Raw genomic sequence first — 13,075 nt, 5'->3', positions numbered from 1 at the left:
GGTTTGAAGATGACAGTAACAGTTTTTATCACCTTTCTTTAACTAGGCAAGTCAGTTTTAAGAACAAATTCTTATTTACAATGACGGCCTACCGGGGAATAGTGAGTTAACTGCCTTGTTCAGGGGCAGAACGACAGATTTTTACCTTCTCAGATCGGGGATTTGATCCAGCAACCTTTCGGGTAACTGGCCCAACACTCTAACCACTAGGCTACCTGCCGCCCCGTATAGTTGCACTGGATGGATCATGTAAAGGCTTCTACACATCTACAAGTGCTGTGGTTGTTTGAAAGATGGAAGGATAGGTCTGAGGTAGCCTAGTGGTTAGAGTGTTGGACTAGTAACCGAAAGGTTGCAAGATTGAATCCCCGAGCTGACAAGGTAAAAATCTGTCGTTCTGCCCCTGAAAAAGGCAGTTAACCCATTGTTCCTAGGCCATCATTGTAAATAAGAATTTGTTCTTAACTTGCCTAGCGAAATAAAGGTAAATAAAATAAACAATTGCAGATGAACTGGGTCATATTGAGTGTTGTGATCGACAGTGACGTATGCTGTATCATCTCACACCAAACCTCTCCTCCTCATCTATGGAATTTGGAATGTAATTCATCTGCTTAAAGGGCTGAGAATTTTTATTATTTTACCTTTATTTTTTATTTATCCGTTATTTTACCAGGTAAGTTGACTGAGAACACGTTCTCATTTACAACAACGACCTGGGGAATAGTTACAGGGGAGAGGAGGGGGGATGAATGAGCCAATTGTAAGCTGGGGATGATAAGGTAGCCATGATGGTTTGAGGGCCAGATTGGGAATTTAGCCAGGACACCGGGGTTAACACCCCTACTCTTACGATAAGTGCCATGGGATCTTTAATGATCTCAGAGAGTCAGGACACCCGTTTAACATCCCATCCGAAAGACGACACCCTACACAGGGCAATGTCCCCAATCACTGCCCTGGGGCATTGGGATATGTTTTAGACCAAAATATAGAGTGCCTCCTCCTGGCCCTCCAACACCACTTCCAGCAGCATCTGGTCTCCCATCCAGGACCAACCCCGCTTAGCTTCAGAAGAAAGCCAGCAGTGGTATGCAAGGTGGTATGCTGTTATTTAACCAGGTATGCAAAGATAAAGCAAAGTTTTGCGATTAGAAAACAGAGTTACACGTGGAATAAACAGTTACAGCTTCGCTGTTGTCGTGGTAATTTCCTGTATTACTACGTGATGAGAGAGCAAACCACACACAAGTCAGAGTTATATTTAAAAGTCCATCTTTAATTATATATGAGCTTCACCATAGCCCTTTTTGACTCTCAGATCAATTCAGTGTCTATAAATGAATTCTCCGAGAGTGCTTACAAAACAATTCTTAGTATCTTTTATAGCCAAGATACACCCCTCTCAACTTACATGACGAACCACAGATCTTAGGAACAGTTCACAAAGAACCTTTTACTTGAAAGAGGAGTATCCCATAGCTAGATAGCATTAGCTATAAATTATCGTTCAGTTTGGTCTCCTAAAATGAGATTCTAATCTCGTTCTTGGTACCACTTAGTACGAAAACATTACCTCATCCAATGGCATATATCAATTGTCAATTCTAGATATTCCCATCTCAAATACACCCCACTCCTGGACAATCTCAGAAAGGGGAGTGATTCTCTAGGTCATATACCAGGTCAAGATTCATACAACATCAGAAGGGTAATACAATGATTCCAGACACTGCCATATTCCTCCCCCCAATGGGAAAAGGAGGGAGTGACTAGCGTACAGACATAGTGGAGATAACTAACTGGTTCCCCATTAATCACGCCATCCCTTCACATGGTTTAGGAAGAGTTACAGACACATTCACATATGAAGACAATGTTCCATTCTGTCCTCCTCCCCTTCTGATATTCTGCATAGCACCACATGGTTTAACAGATACATTCACATATGAAGACAAGCCTGACCTCTCCCCTCTCTGGGCCCCAAGTGACTAAGCCCTAGCTGAGAAGGAAAATGCAACTGCCAACAGTATAGTCCAAAAGAAAACATTCTAATGACAAGTATAAAGAAAATAAAACCTCTTATTTATCTATGTTACCTAACTAATTCTGATTCAGCTACGACACTGTGTCATTGTAGAAAAGTAAAGATATATATATATATGCTGTTAGGTTCTAATTATTAGAGTAATAACTCGACAGACACTGAAGGCGTAAACCAAGTTTATTCTTCCCAAAGGATCGAACAGCTGAATCGACCAAGACATAGTCACACAAGCACTGATATGTAACCCTTTCTCCTATGCCGAGTCTCCTCCTACACATCTGAACAAACAATTGTTTTTTTTGCTAGGCATGAAACTAAGTGATACGGGCCATAAACTTTTGTCTCCGTTAAAGTGACCTGACCTGACTTTGACTCCCTTCATCACTAATCCATGGCTCTCTCTCCACTTATCAATGCCTGCTAGATGTGATCGCTTCCCCTACACTCAGTACATTCCAAGCTTAATTGCCCCCCCTCCTGTCTCTATTATAACTAATGATTCATAACAGTTAAAGCTCAGAAATTTAAACCCATCAATACTGTATATACAAATAACTTCCGACAGGGGCCTCCCGAGTGGCGCAGCGGTCTAAGGCACTGCAGTGCTCGCTGCGTCACTACAGATCCTGGTTCGATCCCTGGCTGTGTCAGCAGCGAACGGGAGAACCGTGGGGCGGCGCACAATTGGCCCAGCGTCGTCCGGGTTAGGGGAGGGTTTGGCATGGCCCGGGTTGTCCTTGTCCCATCGTGCTCTAGTGACTTCTGACACGGTGTACAGTGTTTCCTCTGACACCTTGGTGCATAATGGAGCTGTATTTAATTTGTATGTGAACTGTATCTCCAATTACAAAAAAAATGGCTTCGCACTCCAGACTGGGACTCAAAGCCAACAGCAGTGCCAGGAGGGGTGAAATGGCTTGAAACCTTCCAGCTACCACAGACCGTACTTCACCCACTGTTGGTCTGCCTACATCACCACCAGCATCTTCAGAGGGACCTGGAGGTGAGCAAGGGGTCCTCAGATTCAGGGTTCTCAATGGCCACAAGGTTGGGAGGCAGCTCCTCACGGTCATTGTGAAAATCTGATTCCTCAGAATCATTGTAAAAAAAAAAAAAAAATTATATCCAGAATTTCCACATTTATGAGTTGCTGTCACGTTGGTATAAAGTATTTGGAGACAGGCGCAGGAATACATAATCTGGGTTTTTAATACCCCCAAAACAAACACCTATAGAAAACACTGGGATGTACCCAAACAAAAGAGCGAGGGTAAACCTTGTAGATCGACACGGGATGAGACCTGTAATACATAATGCACAAAACACGCACCACAGGCTGCACCACAGGCTGAGACAACGTATAGGTACTTACACGACCAACGGACATGGGAACAATAATCGACAGCCCAATGGGGAAACAAAGGGCACATTTATACAAACACAATCAGTGAGGAATTGGAACCAGGTGTGCAAAATGACACGGTAACTTAAGGATACAGCTACTTTGTGGGTAATAGCACTGTTTGCCTGGGTACATGTTGTGGTGACCCACAGTGCCAGAGATGACTGGTGCCTACCCATCAAAAGTGAAATATATTCTGGTCATGGTTAACCATATTTTTTTTCAGTAAAATGTGTAAAACCTAAATGAAACGTGTGTCCTTGTCCTCTTCAAGATGTGGCCAATTTAAACCGCCAGCATTTTGTAAAATAGTGTTATTTTCTAAATGGCTGCTGGGTAATTTTTTGATATGAGTCAAAATCTGTTAATTTAGCCAATGCTGTGCAGGTTCACTGAGTTGCTTTTAAGCCCATCCCAGATCTTAACCCTTACATTAACCTTTCGGAGTTAATGCCTAAACTTCAGAATTTGGAGTTCATACCTGAACTTAACCTTAAACACTTTGAACTTTGGAACAGCTTCTAAATTTGACGTTTGAGAAACATGGATCAACGTCTACTTCTGACGTGAGACTGTGAGAGCTCGTAGACCTCCCAGAAGGCTTTGTGTGTGTGTGTGTGTGCTGGCAGTCAGTTTGAATGTTTCATCTTTAATGGTGTATCTAAACAGATTTAAATGTTGTTTCACTGTGCTCATTAATGAGGTGAGTCAAATCATTCACACACAACCGCATTCACATGAACATGCAGAGAAACGTGCACGCACAGACAGACAGACAGACAGACAGACAGACAGACAGACAGACAGACAGACAGACAGACAGACAGACAGACAGACAGACAGACAGACAGACAGACAGACAGACAGACAGACACACACACAATGAATTGTTAAATCCGAGTCAGAGCTCTATACTGAAAAGTTTTGAGCCTTTATAGATTGAAGAGAAAGATGATAACATCTTTCAGAAAAAAGGACTGGTTCAATTGCCTATCACTCACAGGAGATTACTCTGGCTGTAATAATGGTAAATGTAACAAGACTTCAATGACATTCTGACCAAGCTAGCTGAGTCCCAATTGGCACCCTACTCCCTATATAGTAACTACTTTTGACCAGAACCCAATGGGTTTCCCTAGGGTGCCATTTGGAACCTAGACCATTGAAAGCTGGGAAAGGATTTGTGTATAGAGGTGACAATGAATGACACAATTTGGTTTCAGTCAGAACAAATTTACTCTTGTGAAAAGTCTCATTCGCCGACTGGAAACCTTGTGGAAATAATTTGAGAAATGAAACAAAATATATATATTATGTCTACTTACAGGAATGACAGTGTTTCTGACATACTGTTGATGTTCAGTCAAGTACATTCCATGGCTGAAGTGTTCCTGAAACTAGTCTAGAACATCCCATGGCTGAATGGTTCCTGAAACTAGTCTAGAACATCCCATGGCTGAATGGTTCCTGAAACGAGTCTAGAACATCCCATGGCTGAATGGTTCCTGAAACTAGTCTAGAGCATCCCAGGGCTGAATGGTTCCTGAAACGAGTCTAAAACATCCCATGGCTGAATGGTTCCTGAAACTACTCTAGAACATCCCATGGCTGAATGGTGCCTGAAACTAGTCTAGAACATCCCATGGCTGAATGGTTCCTGAAACTAGTCTAGAACATCCCATGGCTGAATGGTTCCTGAAACGAGTCTAGAACATCCCATGGCTGAATGGTTCCTGAAACTAGTCTAGAGGATCCCAGGGCTGAATGGTTCCTGAAACGAGTCTAAAACATCCCATGGCTGAATGGTTCCTGAAACTAGTCTAGAACATCCCATGGCTGAATGGTTCCTGAAACTAGTCTAGAACATCCCATGGCTGAATGGTTCCTGAAACGAGTCTAGAACATCCCATGGCTGAATGGTTCCTGAAACGAGTCTAGAACATCCCATGGCTGAATGGTTCCTGAAACGAGTCTAGAACATCCCATGGCTGAAAGGTTCCTGAAACGAGTCTAGAACATCCCATGGCTGAATAGTTCCTGAAACTAGTCTAGAACATCCCAGGGCTGAATGGTTCCTGAAACTAGTCTAGAAACTAGTGTATTTCTATATTTGTAGTACATTACTGTGTGTGTGTCTGTTTGTGCTGTTTGCCATTTGATTATTCATTTCTCTGTGTTAGTCAGTGTGTGTAGTTGCAGCACATCGTTTCTCTGTGTTAGTCAGTGTGTGTAGTCATGGATCCTTCCGGAACGTTCCTTACGCCACATCTGTCCCCTATTCCCACTGATTAGTACTTGTCTATATGTGCCCTTTGGTTTCCATTGGGGGCTGTCCATTGTTTTTAATCCATTGGTGAGTGTTAGTACCTGTGCTGTGTGTTTTAGCTTTCGTGCCATTGTGGACTGCGCAGATGATTACGGGTCTCGTCCCGTGTGTTAATCATTGTGCGCGTGTGTTATTTATTGAAGGTACTCCTCACTCTATTGTTTGCCTACAGCCCAGTGTTTTTGTATACGTGTTTGTTTTGTGTGTATTAAAAACCCCTATCGTGTATTCCTGCGCCTGTCTCCAAAATCCTTTATACCAGCGTGTCAGTGTGTAGTGGCAGCGCATCATTTCGCTGTGTTAGTCAGTGTGTGTGTGTGTGTGTGTGTGTGTGTGTGTGTGTGTGTGTGTGTGTTTAAGAGAACAGTAGAAAACCGCCTGTAGCTGTCATGTTTCATATCAAAGGGAATTCCTCACTACTCTCTAGGATGAAGGGAATAACAGAAAAACACGTAGATGAAGTCAAGTTGGCTGAAGCATACAGTACGCACGCACGCACTCCCAATCACACACCCACACGTGTATGCATTCAGGCACACACACACACACACACACACACACACACACACACACACACACACACACACACACACACACACACACACACACACACACACACACACACACACACACACACACACACACACACACACACACACACACACACACACACACACACACACACACACACACACACACACACACGCCAACAGCACTCCTCTCTAAAGCCAAGATTAATAGTAGCTAATACCTAGATGCTGATAGGAGAGGTATGGAGCCCTGCCTGCCCTGAAGGCATCCTATTCCCTATAATGGCCCACATTTCCCCCGCTATATTCCCCTTTATTCACTCAGCTGTCCCTTCATGATTGGATCAATAATCCAGGGTTTTACTTTGACAGACACTCAGCTGTCCCCTCAGGATCAGAACAATACTCCAGGGTTTTACTAATCCAGGGTTTTACTAATCCAATGTTTTACTTCAACAGACACTCAGCTGTCCCCTCATGATTGCAACAATAATCCAGGGATTTACTTCGACAGACACTCAGCTGTCCCCTTATGATTGGAACAATAACCCAGTCATCAATCAATCAAATGTATTTATAAAGCCCGTTTTACATCAACAGATGTCACAAAGTGCTGTACAGAAACCCAGCCTAAAACCCCAAACAGCAAGCAATGTAGATGTAAAAGCACAGTGGCTAGGTAAAACTCCCTAGAAAGGCAGGAACCTAGGAAGAAACCTAGAGAGGAATCAGGCTCTGAGGCGTGGACAGTCCTATTCTGGCTGTGACGGGTGGAGATTATAAGAGTACATGGCCATTAAAGCCAGATTGTTCATTAAGATGTTCAAACGTTCATAGATAACCAGCAGGGTCAAATAATAATCACAGTGTTTGTAGACGGTGCAACAGGTCAGCACCTCAGGAGTAAATGTCAGTTGGCTTTTCATAGCTGAGCATTCAGTGGTCGAGACAGCAGGTGCAGTAGAGAGAGAGAGAGAGAGAGAGAAAAAAAACAGCAGGGTTTCATAGCCGCAGGCAGAACAGTTGAAGCTGGAGCAGCAGCACGACCATGTGGACTGGGGACAGCCAGGAGTCATCAGGCCAGGTAGTCCTGAGGCATGGTCCTAGGGCTCAGCTCCTCCGCAAAGTGAGGAAGAGAATTAGAGGGAGCATACTTAAATTCACACAGGATACCAGATAAGAGAATTACACCAGACATAATGTAACAGACTGACCCTAGCCCCCCGGCATATAGAATATTGCAGAATAGACACTAGAGGATGAGACGGGTGGGTGGCGAGGGGGGCTCAAAACCGGACAGGAAAATCACGTCAGTGACTCAACCGACTCACGTGACGCATCACTCCTAGGGACGGCATGGAAGAGCTCTAGTAAGCCTGTGACTCAGCCCCCGTAATAGGGTCATAGATAAAGAATCCCAGGGGAGATAAGGGAGCCGGCCAGGCAGAGACAGTGGTTGGTCACTCCAGTGCCTTGTCGTTCACTTCGGTCACCTGGTCAGGACCACACTCAATGATAGGACCTACTGAAGAGATGAGTCTTCAGTAAAGACTTAAAGGTTGAGACCGAGTCTGCGTCTCTCACATGGATAGGCAGAACATTCCATAAAAATGGAGCTCTATAGAAAGCCATGCCTCCATCTTGTTGATTAGAAATTCTAGGGACAATAAGGAGGCCTGCGTCTTGTGACCGTAGCGTACGTGTAGGTATGTACTGCAGGACCAACTCGGAAAGATAGGTAGGAGCAAGTCCATGTAATGCTTTGTAGGTTAGCATTAAAACCTTGAAATCAGCTCTAGACTTAACAGGAAGCCAGTGTAGAGGCTAGCACTGGAGTAATATGATCAAATGTTTTGGTTCTTGTCAAGATTCTAGCAGTAGTATTTAGCACTAACTGAAGTGTATTTAGTGTTTTATCCGGGTAGCCGGAAAGTAGAGCATTGCAGTAGTTTAATCTAGAAGTGACAAAAGCATGGATAAGCTTCCTTGCATCCTTTTTGGAAAAAAAGTTTCAGATTTTTGCAATGTTACAAAGATAGAAAAAAGCTGCACATGAAATATTCTTGATATGTTTGTCAAAAGAGAGATCAGGGTCCAGAGTAACGCCAAGGTCCTTCAGTTGTATTTGAGACAAGTGTACAACCATCAAGTTTAATTGTCAGATCCAACAGCAGATCTCTTTGTTTCTTGAGACCTATAACTAGCATCTCTGTTTTGTCTGAGTTTAAAAGTAAAACATTTGCCACCATCCACTTCCTTGTCTGAAACACAGGCTTCCAGGGAGGGCAATTTGGGGGCTTCACCATGTTTCATTGAAATGTACAGCTGTGTGTCGTCCGCATAGCAGTGAATGTTGACATTGTGTTTCCGAATGACATCACCAAGAGGTAGAATATATAGTGAAAACAATAGTGGTCCTAAAACGGAACCATGAGGAACACCGAAATTTACAATTGATTTGTCAGAGGTCAAACTATCCACAGAGACAAACTGATCTTTCCAACAGATAAGAACTTGTCCGTATAGACCAATTAGCATTTCCAATCGGTTCCCAAAAATGTGCTGATCGATGGTGTCAATAGCGGCACTAAGGTCTAGGAGCACGAGGACAGATGCAGAGCCTTGGTCTGACGCCATTAAAAGATCATTTACAACCATCACGAGTGCAGTCTCAATATTATGATGTGGTTTATTATTACATTATTTCTCTTCAGGAAGGCAGTGAGTTGCTGCACAACAGCTTTCTCTAAAATGTTTAAGAGGAATGGGAGATTCGATATATGCCGATAGTTTTATAAAGTTTTCGTGTTAAGGTTTGGCTTTTTAATTAATACATTTCATTTTTTTTCCCATTACTGCCACTTTTAGTGAGTTTGGTACACATCCGGAGGAAAGGGAGCCATTTATTATGTTCAACATAGAAGGGCCAAACACAGGAAGTAGCTCTTTCAGTAGTTTAGTTGGAATAGGGTCCAGTATGCAGCTTGAAAGTTTGGAGGCCATGACTATTTGTGAATGTGTCAAGAGATACAAGATAAAAAAAAATGTTGATCCTAGGTCCTGTCAGTTCTGTGCAGACTCAGGACAACTGAGCTTTGGAGAAATACTCAGATTCAAGGAGGAGTCACTTTCTAATGTTCATGATCTTTTCATCGAAGAAGTTCATGAATTCATCACTGCTGAAGTGGAAGCCATCCTCTCTTGGGGAATGCTGCTTTTAGTCAGCTTGCTTCAAAAATAAATTTTGGATTGTTCTGATTCTCCTCAATTAGGTTGGAAAAATAGTCTGAACGAGCAGCAATGAGGGCTCTTCGATATTGCACGGTACTGTCCTTCCAAGCTAGTCGGAATAATTCCAGTTTGGTGGAGCGCCATTTCTGTTTCAATTTTCTGGGAGCTTGCGTCAGAGCTCGGGTATTTTCTGTATACCAGGGAGCTAGTTTCTTGTGACAAATGTTTGTTTTTAGGGTTGCGACTACATCTAGGGTATTACGCAAGGTTAAATTTAGATTATCAGTTAGGTGGTTAACCAATCTTTGTACTCTTACGTTCTCGGATAGGTGGAGGTTAGTCTGGAAGGGCATCTACTTTAGGAATCTTTGGGTTGTCTGATGTCTGAGCATAGTATTTGTTGTGATTACAATCATATACTGGACAAATCTAGATCCAGGCTATGATTGTGGCAATGCGTGGGTAGCAATGTGTGGGTCCCGAGACTTCTGGAGTGGGTCTGTGGACTTTTCCATGTTAATATTGAAGTCACCAAAAATGTCAATAGTATCTGCCATTACTACAAGGTCCGATAGGAATTCAGGGAACTCAGTGAGGAACGCTGTATATGGCCAGGAAGCCTGTACAGTGGCTTGCGAAAGTATTCACCCCCTTAACATTTTTCCTATTTTGTTGCCTTACAACCTGGAATTAAAATTCTTTTTTGGGGGGGTTTGTATCATTTGATTTACACAACATGCATTGCAAAATATTTTTTATTGTGAAACAAACAAGAAATAAGACAAAAAAACTGAACTTGAGCGTGCATAACTATTCACCCCCCCAAAGTCAATACTTTGTAGAGCCACCTTTTGCAGCAATTACAGCTGCAAGTCTCTTGGGGATGTCTCTATACACTTGGCACATCTAGCCACTGGGATATTTGCCCATTCGTCAAGGCAAAACTGCTCCAGCTCCACTGGTGTACAGCAATCTTGAAGTCACACCACAGATTCTCAATTTAATTGAGGTCTGGGCTTTGATTAGGCCATTCCAAGACATTTAAATGTTTCCCCTTAAACCACCCGAGTGTTGCTTTCATAGTATGCTTAGGGTCATTGTCCTGCTGGAAGGTGAACCTCTGTCCCAGTCTCAAATCTCTTGAAGACTGAAACAGGTTTCCCTCAATAATTTCCCTGTATTTAGCGCCATCCATCATTCCTTCACTTCTGACCAGTTTCCCAGTCCCTGCCAATGAAAAACATACCCACAGCATGATGCTGCCACCACCATGCTTCACTTTGGGGATGGTATTTTCTTGGTGATGAGATGTGTTGGGTTTGCGCCAGACTAAGCGTTTTCCTTGTTGGCCATAAAGCTCAATTTTAGTCTCATCTGACCAGAGTACCTTCTTCCATATGTTTGAGGAGTCTCCCACAGGCCTTTTGGCGAACACCAAACGGGTTTGCTTATTTATTTCTTTAAGCAATGGCTTTTTTTCTGTCCACTTTTCCGTGAAGCCCAGCTCTGTGGAGTGTAGGACTTAAAGTGGTCCTATGGACAGATACTCCAATCTCCGCTGTGGAGCTTTGCAGCTCCTTCAGGGTTCTCTTTGTTCTCTTTGTTGCCTCTGATTAATGCCCTCCTTGCCTGGTACGTGACTTTTGGTGGGCGGCCCTCTCTTGGCAGGTTTGTTGCGGTGCCATATTCTTTCCATTTTTAATAATGGATTTAATGGTGCTCCGTGGGATGTTCAAAGTTTCTGATAATTAACCCTGATCTGAACTTCTCCACAACTTTGTCCCTGACCTGTTTTTGAGAGCTCCTTGGGCTTCATGGTGCCGCTTGCTTGGAGGTGCCCTTTGCTTAGTGGTGTCGCAGACTCTGGGGCCTTTCAGAACAGGTGTGTATATATACTCAGATAATGTGACAGATCATGTGACACTTAGATTGCACACAGGTGGACTTTATTTAACTAATTATGTGACTTCTGAAGGTAATTGGTTGCACCAGATCTTGTTAGGGGCTTCATAGCAAAGGGGGTGAATACATATGCACGCACCACTTTTCCGTTTTTTTTTACAGACCTATGTGGACATCTGATTTTTTTCTATATGTTTAAAATATTGACAGTTGTCCTACATCAGAAATAGGCAACGTTGAGGGGGTTGGGGGCCACAAAAGATCTGAACTCATCATGAGAGGCCGCAGTTGCTCGCGGAGTGACATTTTTTAAGTTTCAGATTTAATTTAGTCCAATTCTACACATTTTGCGTAGAGAAAGTGTTGCGGTTTTAAAGCAAGTTTTCTGCAATTCTACACAGTTTGCCATAGGGGCGTAGAGAAACTGTTGCTGTTTAAAAACAAGTTTGCTGCAATTCTACACATTTTGCCATAGGGGCGTAGAGAAAGTGTTAGCATTTTTATATGATATCTAAGTGAGACTTAGATAATAATAATAATAATAATAATAATAAAATCAACTATAAAAGCTAACTTATAACTTATAAATAAAATAATGTTAGTTGACAAGGGCTAAATGAATGACTCATTGTCATAACAAGAGAAACTACATTTTGAAATTACACCTTGTGTATTCTACTATTCTAACTTGCAATAGTAAGTTGAGACCCCAACTGAGTTCCTAAAACTGGGGAATTGATTTGAGGGCTTCCAGGTGCCCATCCCTGGTCCACATGCCCTACAGTATTCTTTTCTCAGCACATTTTTTATTAATTTTTTTATTTAACCTTTATTTAACTAGGCAAGTCAGTTAAGAAGAAATTGTTATTTACAATGATGGCCTACACCGGCCAAACCCGGACGACGCTGGGCCAATTGAGCGCCGCCCTATGGGACTGGACAGTTGATAGACAGTTGTTAAACTCTGGACAGTTGATAGACTCTGGACAGTTGATAAACTCTGGACAGTTGATAGACTCTGGACAGTTGATAGACTCTGGACAGTTGTTAAACTCTGGACAGTTGATAGACTCTGGACAGTTGATAAACTCTGGACAGTTGATAGACTCTGGACAGTTGATAGACTCTGGACAGTTGTTAAACTCTGGACAGTTGATAGACTCTGGACAGTTGATAGACTCTGGACAGTTGTTAAACTCTGGACAGTTGATAGACTCTGGACAGTTGATAGACTCTGGACAGTTGATAGACTCTGGACAGTTGTTAAACTCTGGACAGTTGTTAAACTCTGGACAGTTGTTAAACTCTGGACAGTTGATAGACTCTGGACAGTTGATAGACTCTGGACAGTTGATAGACTCTGGACAGTTGATAGACTCTGGACAGTTGTTAAACTCTGGACAGTTGATAGACTCTGGACAGGTCATGGTTTAGCCTGAAAATGGTTACAGCAATATGATAATATAGGACCAGGTAAAACATTGAACTACCACCTGTTATGACGATACTAGATCACGATCACAACCCCGATCACTATCACAATACAACATTAAAGGGATATTTAGGCATTAACTTGTGTTTAACATTTTTATGTCTGTGTGTCCAGTATGAAGGAAGTTAGAGGTAGTTTCGTTAGA

The sequence above is a fragment of the Salvelinus alpinus genome, chromosome 12, assembly GCF_045679555.1.
Source record: "Salvelinus alpinus chromosome 12, SLU_Salpinus.1, whole genome shotgun sequence".
Taxonomy (NCBI): domain Eukaryota; kingdom Metazoa; phylum Chordata; class Actinopteri; order Salmoniformes; family Salmonidae; genus Salvelinus; species Salvelinus alpinus.
Note: the sequence above shows the minus strand (reverse complement) of the source record.